This window comes from Macaca nemestrina, chromosome 7 (genome assembly GCF_043159975.1).
Source record: "Macaca nemestrina isolate mMacNem1 chromosome 7, mMacNem.hap1, whole genome shotgun sequence".
Classification (NCBI taxonomy): Eukaryota; Metazoa; Chordata; class Mammalia; order Primates; family Cercopithecidae; genus Macaca; species Macaca nemestrina.
In genome coordinates this window covers 174,675,336-174,683,224 of record NC_092131.1, presented here as the reverse complement: position 1 = coordinate 174,683,224, position 7,889 = coordinate 174,675,336, and the positions used below count along the sequence as shown (strand labels likewise).

The following is a 7,889-nucleotide window of genomic DNA, read 5'->3' as shown; positions in this document are numbered from 1 at the left end:
GCGATCGCCTGTAATCCCAGCTCCTCGGGAGGCCAAGGCAAGAGAATTGCTTGAACTTGGGAGTCGGAGGTTGCAGTGAGCCGAGACTGAGCCACTGCACTCCAGCCAGGGTGACACAGTGGGACTCCATCCCCAAAAAATAAACTTTTGTTTGCTTATTTGTTTTTCTCCTAGTACTCATTAATGCGATTTGCCATCTATTGCTAACTCATTCCTTCCACTACTCTCAGCAAATTACTTTGATTATGAATTAGCATGGCTGGACCCCGGGCTCTCTTTGCAGGAATGGAAAGTGTCATCCAATTTAAGAAATAATGATTCTCATCATTAAGCCAACCCTCCTCCTACTACTACACCAACACACACACACACACACACACACACACACACACACGTGTCATCTCTTCCAGAGATTATTTTCAGGAGATTTATTTTAAGCCATCTGTGAAGTATCACCCCACAAATGAGGTTGTTTGGATGGGCTAGGCCAGCAACTACCACTGCATTCTCCAGGTTGCAGCAAACATCTAAAGGTAAAAGACTGCTGTCAACACTATACCTCAACAGACCTGGCACTAATTCCCTATTTTTCTCACTTAACTGCTTATTTCTAATCTAATTCAGTTAGTAGGAAGGGAAAAACTCATTTTTCTCAATTCAACCAACATATCCCTAACTGCCTGGATCAGGAACACTAACAGAACCAAACAAATCTGAGAGGTTATAAATACACTAACATTTCTACCAGAAGAACAGAGATTCAATGGCAAGAACTAGAAAATAACCTATCTCACTTTCAAAAGAATGTTCATTTCTCTGAACCCCAACAGCTTTTCACTATAAACCAGTCATTTGTCATGTGACAAATGACAGTATCAACACTCACATCATTAATATGTACATATGTATACACAAACACATAACACATACAGAATTTATCAACTAAGAAAAAAACTAGAGAATAAGATCTTGCTATATTCAATGTTCATGGTATATTTAATACAGGCTTCTCTAAATTACCTTTTTATTCACCATTCTTCCTTCATAATATTACAGGCAAAACAAAAGCACCTACTCATAGAATGTCAATCACAGATAGTAAAAGACCCATCAATCATACAAGCAAAAGTAGAGTATAGAATAATGTAAAATTAGAGATGTGATTCAAAAATGGCATGGTATTTAGCAATCATTTAATCTCCATGGGGCTCAGCATCAAAAACTATATAATGCCAATTTCATCCCCTTAACTGAATCTAAGAGTCAAAACTAAATCTCCATCTATGTCTTGTAAAGATACAGCAAATGGTCAACTTAATTAAAAGTAGAATTAAATTAATCCCTGTAAATGTAACTTAAGCATTCTGCTAAATATATAAATTAAGTCTCCTCTCAAACCAAAGCAATGTCTCAGCCACAAACTAGCAATTTCTCAATTATATGCTAAATGGAGAAGCTGCCTCAGTGACAGAAACATACTCATGAAACTTTCATACAAGGTTGGAACCAGGTGATGCAAGCAATAGGGTTAAAAAAAAAAAAAAAAAAAAAAAAAGAGCACAGGAGCTCCCAGGTACTTATTCTCTTGAAGTGATCACTTGAAATGCATAGTACAAATAAGCAAAGGTGTGGCTGCATGCATGGCTTGCGCATGCAATCCCAGCACTTTGGGAGGGTGAGGCGGGTGGATCACTTAGAGAACAGCCTGGCAAACATAGCAAAGCCTGTCTCCACAAAAACATACAAAAATTAGCTGGGCATGTTGGCACATGCTTGTAATCGCAGCTACTCTGGAGGCTGAGACAAGAAGTGCCTGAACGCAAGAGGCGGAGGTTGCAGTGAGCCAAGATCATGCCAAAGATGAGACATACCAATGCAGTGAACATAGAACACACTACAAAAGATTAACTGTACTAAAGGATCTAGAACCAGCTTCCCTCTATTGCACTGGAAAAACCTATGACACGCCACTCTCCTTAACCTGTATTGATAGGAAGAAACATGTGAAATTTAGAGTCTAAGAATTTATGTTTTGAGTATTTGTGTCCTGAGTCCTTAGACTGATACTAAGGCTGGACTTCAGAGTAATCACATTGAGCTTTACTTCATCATGCTCAGTAAACACAGCTCATCACAAATCCAGCCCAGGTCTTTCCCATCGTCTTTCCTATCAACTAGTAAAATTATGTTTAAAAAAAAAAAAAAATTCCCTGCAGACAGTGTATCTCTACCCATAAGGACAGTCCCTGGCCTGGAAGAATAAATAAGAGTTTTATGTGACAATGGATATAAAACAACAGTAACAACAACAGTATCATTCAAAACCCACAGAAATAAGGGGAATTATGAAGAAAAAGACACACACAGCAATCTACGTGAAGGAAACACACACACACACACACACAGAGCAATCTACATGAAGGAAACAAACACACACACACACACACACACACACACACACACACACACACACAGAGCAATCTGCCAGTAGGGTCTCACAGAGCTAAATATAGTAATTATTTCCACTAGCAAACTGTCCAAAGAACTGAAACGGAAATATCCTAATGCCACCACAAATAACTATCAATAACTTGCTATTCTCCCCAATAATTAAATGTAAACCAATTTTAGGACTAGAGTACACTGAAAATATGCATCAAAATATTCAGAGTTAAGTGTAAACAAATAGTATAGAAAGATAAATAAAATCAAGGCTGGCACAACATATGAAATACAAAGTCCAACGAAAGGATTCTGAAGGAGGTCTAAACTAACTATAACTTCTCTGACAAGAAACCAAAGTAGCACAGCAACACAATCCAAATTTTCTCATGACAACCCACAGTATTCCTGATACATATTTCCTAAACATGAAATCATTAGATTTCAGGAACTGTATCATTTCAACTCAATTTTTGCTACCGAAGAACAAATGATATAACATAAAATGAACACATCTATACAAACAAGACATCCAAAAGATGAGAACCAGTCCAAAAAATTCAGATGTACAACCTAACTCTCAAGGTCACTGTATTCTCATTAGTTCAACAGAAAATGATTCACATGAACTAAACATCAAGTTCAAACATGAGGCTCCTCCTTGAACCTTGGGCACTTAGTGTGGACCTTGCTTTTTAAGTTGAATCAGCTCAGCAAAGTAAATTAACCCAGCCAAGCTTTTCCTACCAATAATTTCTACGCTGCATTAGTTCTTAAAACTCATGGGCAAGCAGGCCTTGTAAAAAAGGATTCCAATGACTCACATAGATGACGCTGAAAGTGGAAGAGCTAGAAGAACTGTTTCTCCATGTCTGCAACCCCCTTTCGATTGTACAACCACCTCATCCCTTTATCAACATATACTTCTACACTATTCCCCACCTCTTTACTTTCTACTGACTTAATAAATACATCCTTTGAACTTGATATCTTATTTTTTTTTCCCCAGACGGAGTCTCACTCTGTCACCCAGGCTGGAGTGCAGTGGCACGGTCTTGGCTCACTGCAACCTCTGCCACCTGAGTTCAAGTGATTCTCCTGCCTCAGCCTCCTGAGTAGCTGGGATTATGAGCACACACCACCAAGCTCGGGTACTTTTTGTATTTTTGAGACAGGGTATTGCTTTGTTGGCCAGGCTGGTCTCAAACTCCTGATGTCAGGTGATCCACCCACCTCAGCCTCCCAAAATGCTGGGATTACAGGCTTGAGCCACCACACCTGGTCTCAAATATTTATATAGAATTAAGTGTTCCCCATCTCACCATGCAAGAGAGGACTTCTCACTCCTGTAAACTCAAATAGCACTTGCTGATTTCTATTTTTTTTTCCTTGAGATGGAGTCTCACCTCTGTCACCTAAGCTGGAGTGCCAGTGGCATGATCTCGGCTCACTGCAACCTCCGCCTCCTGGGTTCAAGCAATTCTCCTGCCTTAGCCTCTGGAGTAGCTGGGATTATAGGCGCCTGCCACCACGCCAGACTAATTTTCGTATTTTTAGTAGAGTGTTTTGTCATGTTGGCCAGACTGGGCTCGAACTCCTGACCTCAGGTGATCCACCTGCCTCATCCTCCCAAAGTGCTGGGATTACAGGCGTTTTAACCACCACCACCAAATAACCCCAAAACCATACCCAAAAATACACTGTAAATATCATCGCAAGGTACTAAACAAGTGCTGGTAAACACTAAATAACTCAAATGACCTCTATCTGGGAATGGTTGACTACTTCATGGGTGTAAATGTATGGAGTCAGATATCAGATGGGCCAAGATTCTGATCAGATATTCTGTCATAAGGAAGTAACTAGGAAATAGCTAAAAACTTGTTTTCTAACTTAAGAAAAAAATTAGTACCTGGCACAATGGTTCACACCTACAATACCAGCTGAGGCAAGAGGATGGCATGAGGCCAGGAGTTCAAGATCAGCCTAAGCAACATAGTGAGATCCCAGCTCTAAAAACATTAGAAAATTAAAATTAGCCAGGCATGTTGACACGTGACTGTAGTCCCAGCTACTCTGGAGGGTAAGGTGAAAGGATCGTTTGAGCTCAGGTGTTCAAGGCTGCAGTGACTTATGTTAATGCCACTGAACTCCAGCCTGGGCTGTGAGATACTGTCTCACTTTACAAATATTAGCAATGCTGCCTCATTCATTCACTTAATATTTCTTCAACATCTGTTGTGTGATGGGCTCTGTGCAAGTCGATCAACTGCACACAGCTGAAGAAAAAAACACATAAACAAAATCAACTGTTCTAAAATACCAACAGTATTCATTTAAAGGCATGTACTATACTCACTGTGTTCCACAATATATGCTCCATAAATATAATTCCTCCTCTTTTCTGGACATCACTTAGAACCCTAGAACTCTGGCGCTTTTTTTTTTTATCCGAGAGGTGGTAGTCTCATTTTCACACATCCTTGTTTCCATCTCAACAAGTGCCTGTGCCTTCTGTGGTCCAAGGATAAGTTTCCTTTTAGCTTTCAACAACGTACAACATGTAGGAAAAAAAAGGAATTCAGAATATCTATACAAATAAAAAAGAGTATCTGAGCAACTAGCAAAGTGCAATACTACATCTGCCATTTTTAAGTATTCAAAGTTTTCACAACACTTTCTGCAGAAAATCTTGAAATCGAAAAGTCTAATGAGGCACACTGACTGGATTTCAGAGTGTCATTTTTAAGCTCAAATTTTGAAATCATTATGTTCAGACAAGGTCCTGTGTCATCATGAACCTAGCCAAGGCCTCCGCAATATATTCTTATTTTTCTTTACAAGGTTATTTTACCTGAGCAGTTTACATTTCTGTGCTAAAAGCACTTAATATTATTTTCAGCCTCGTTGTGACACTACTGAGTAGGATCCACACTGACGACACATCAAATTTTAGCGATCAGATTCTCTCTTCCTTTCAGAGGCATCAACTAAGTGGTCAAAAACTGGTATCACATGACGCTGAAAAAGTTACAACACAAATATCTTATTTCAGGCTCAGATGTCATTCTCCCACTACAAAAGTCCCATGAAAATATACCTTGCTTTATTACATAAAATTCATGTACTAAGCATTATTATGTGTATGGACAAGATGAAGAGAATTGAAATGCAAATATAAGACAGAATCAAGCAATGTATTATCGACCAGAAAAAATGCATTTAAAAACTTCAACCCATGGCCGGGCACAGTGGCTCATGCCCGTAATCCCAGGACTTTGGGAAGCTGAGTTGGGTGGATCACCTGAGGTCAGGAGTTTGAGACCAACCTGGCCAACATGGTGAAACTGTCTCTACTAAAAATACAAAATTTAGCCAGGTGTGGTGGCCCACACCTGTAATCCCAGCTATTCAGGAGGCTGAGGCAGGAGAATAGCTTCAGACCAGAAGGTAGAGGCTGCAGTGAGCCAAGATCACACCAACCACTGTACTCCAGCTTGCACAACAGAGCGAGACTCTGTCTCAAAAAATAAAATTAAAATAAATAAATAAATAAATAAAAACTTCAACCCATGGATTATAACTGACTACCTGCTGAAATCAGTGAAGGTAGTATCAGAGGTAAACATATCAGGTAAAGGGTGTTTTTGCTAAGCTTTGAAATGAGATCATGAAAATTCTAGTCAAGCAACACTATTTCACATAACTATCAATGTAAATCAGTTTCCACTTGTAATACTCTATTACAAGAACCTATAAAAGCAAAATACCGTATGTTAATAACAAACTTCTGAAATCTGACATCATAATTAAGGAATGAGTTCACGAAAGCAGGGAGCTCCCTAAGCAACTTTCAGAATCTTTTTAATTCCAAGCCAAGATTACCTATCATATAAAAACAGAATACCTCAAATACTTCATTACCTATTTTAAGGTAGCAAAATTTTTATCCCAAAATTCTATTTGAAATTATTCTATAACCTACAATGAAAGCATATGTCAAACATGATGTGCAACATGAATATATTTATGAAGTCACTTAATGAAATGTGTATCAGGAAATCAGAAAGTTGTTGACCAACCATGTTTTGGATGAGAAATATGTGTGTGTGTATATATATATTTTTTGTTGTTGTTGTTGTCGTTCGTTTGTTTGTTTTTGAGACGGAGTCTCACTCTGGAGTGCAGAGGCTGGAGTGCAGGGGTGCTCCAGGCTCCACGCTCCAGGCTGGAGTGCAGTGGCTCTATCTTGGCTCACTGCAAGCTCCACCTCCCACGTTCACACCATTCTCCTGCCTCAGCCTCCTGAGTAGTGGTAGCCCCTGCCAGCTGGGACTACAGGTGCCCACCACCACGCCAGCTAATTTTTTGTATTTTTTAGTAGAGATGGGGTTTAACTGTGTTAGCCAGGATGGTCTTGATCTCCTGACCTCGTGATCCGCCCGCCTTGGCCTCCCAAAGTGCTGGGATTACAGGCGTCAGCCACCACGCCCAGCCACATGTATGTATTTTAATGCAAGAATGTAGGATGATTTTTAAGTAACACCAAGGATTAACTACCAAGAATGTTTTAAGACGGGTACGTTGATGTGTGTCCCTAGTGGAAACACGCAAAAGCTTAGACTAGCATTCCATAACAAAAGATTCACCATACTCAATTATACTATCTATAATCCCAAGTTTTCTTCTATTATATCATCACAATCAGGATTCTCAAAAAGTCCAGGAAGCACCAAAGAAAATGTATTATCACCAAGCAAAATAACTACAAGCAGCAAGCATCTTGTGGAATCTAGAGTTCTTATAACTTACCTTTAACTCATGCAACAGGCCATATTTAATTAAAAAGGTCCTGAAAACAGGTTTTCTTCAAATATGCTGCATAATCACTCATGCCAAAATCTAAGGGCCATCCACACCAGCAAACCAATGCAAGGAGAAATGCTTCCCCTCCAAAAACAAACAAAAAAGTATAATTAGAAGTAGCTCCAGAGCAGTACAGGAAGAACTCACAGGTTGCTCTACATACTACCCCACGGTTTGTAGAGGAAAAGTATTTGTCTTTTCATCAGTCAATTTGTGTGAACTGAGGAGCTCTGTCTTCAAAGATCCAGATAAAGTACTTTGGTTGTGGCTTTGGTAAATCAAGAGGTTTAACATTTACAAATTCTGAGAACACTGATGTCACAACTGTATTATGTAACTCCTAAAGCAACTAGGCTTGGCCTCTTTATTTTCCTTACCTGAGAGTGGCCATTAATCCAAGAAGCTATTCGGGCAGAGACCATATCAAGTCAGTAACAGGAACTGCTGTTACTCTGATAGTTTCTTTTCCTTGAGTAATTACCGTCTGCAAGGATGTGATTTAAAAGATGGAAAAGGTGACATTCACAACCACTCCTGGTAAATTCAAGAGAAAAAAATGTAACTCCAATCAGTCTATCAGT

General features: G+C 39.4%; 3 non-coding genes across 3 annotated transcripts; all 3 read right to left on the bottom strand.

Moving 5' to 3' along the window:
- Window positions 1–262: 262 nt before the first annotated feature.
- LOC112423089 (small nucleolar RNA SNORD108) lies at window positions 263–333 on the bottom strand. The gene has a single exon (XR_003013559.1). It is a non-coding gene; the product is annotated as a small nucleolar RNA SNORD108 (small nucleolar RNA).
- A 1,741-nt stretch (window positions 334–2,074) lies between these two features.
- On the bottom strand, window positions 2,075–2,141 carry LOC112423088 (small nucleolar RNA SNORD64). Its single transcript, XR_003013558.1, has one exon. It is a non-coding gene; the product is annotated as a small nucleolar RNA SNORD64 (small nucleolar RNA).
- Window positions 2,142–5,169: 3,028 nt separating this feature from the next.
- On the bottom strand, window positions 5,170–5,244 carry LOC112423090 (small nucleolar RNA SNORD107). The gene has a single exon (XR_003013560.1). It is a non-coding gene; the product is annotated as a small nucleolar RNA SNORD107 (small nucleolar RNA).
- Between the last annotated feature and the right edge of the window lie 2,645 nt (window positions 5,245–7,889).